Genomic DNA, 1153 nt, shown 5'->3' with positions numbered 1-1153 from the left:
AAAAGCCTTTTGAGCAATAATATTTAATGTAGTCGTTATTTATGGCTGGTTAGAAAGTCACCATTGGTTCCATGCCTCTTATGCTCTTAGCAATATCAGTGACACACCAGACCTACTGACCAGAGGCACATAACTTCTTTACTGATGGAGGTAAGGATACAATCTTGGTCAGCCAGGGTTGTGAGAAAACATCCCTTCTGTGCACGATGGTATTATCTCATTTTGACCAGTTCCAGTTGTGTCCAAAAAGAGTCAATTTATGTATGATTTCTGTTCACTCATGAGCAAGTGGGGAAATCCATGCCTCCAATATGAATTGCTTCTTATGATTGCACCAACTAAACATTTTGAAGTGTTTAGTTTCAGGGATTTCTTTTTCACAATCCTAGTTGACCATGACTGTATTCCTACCTCCATTTGTAGAGAGGTTTCTCATATATTTTGTATCTTTTTGCATATTTCATATTCATACATACCCCTTTGAATTTTTTCTATCATTTCTTGTATATCATAATTTTTTTTTTACTTTTTATTATATTCTTACATTACTTCCATCCACATTACTTACATCATTCTACTTTTGAGGTTTCTGCTCTTTATTTAGTGTCCCTTTATAATTGCCGTTCGATTTAGTGGTATCTTCCAGATGATCCATTTGATTATTTGGGTTTTTTTTTGTGCCGTTTTATATTCGGTCCATTATTTAAACTGCTTAGTTTGGTAGAATAGTCCACGCCTGAAGAATGTACTTGGGCTTCCATGTACATGAAACTATTAGTAGCATGGTTTATGCATGTGAGGTGATTATATAAAACAATATATATTCATGTCATCATCATCATCATCATCGTTTAACGTCCGCCTTCCATGCTAGCATGGGTTGGACGATTTGACTGAGGACTGGTGAAACCGGATGGCAACACCAGGCTCCAATCTAATTTGGCAGAGTTTCTACAGCTGGATGCCCTTCCTAACGCCAACCACTCAGAGAGTGTAGTGGGTGCTTTTACGTGTCACCCGCACGAAAACGGCCACGCTCGAAATGGTGTCTTTTATGTGCCACCCGCACAAGAGCCAGTCCAGGGGCACTGGCAACGATCTCGCTCGAAGGATTTCGTGTGTTGACCGCACATGAGCCAGTCCAGGGGCACCG

This window comes from Octopus bimaculoides, chromosome 8 (genome assembly GCF_001194135.2).
Source record: "Octopus bimaculoides isolate UCB-OBI-ISO-001 chromosome 8, ASM119413v2, whole genome shotgun sequence".
NCBI lineage: Eukaryota > Metazoa > Mollusca > Cephalopoda > Octopoda > Octopodidae > Octopus > Octopus bimaculoides.
Note: the sequence above shows the minus strand (reverse complement) of the source record.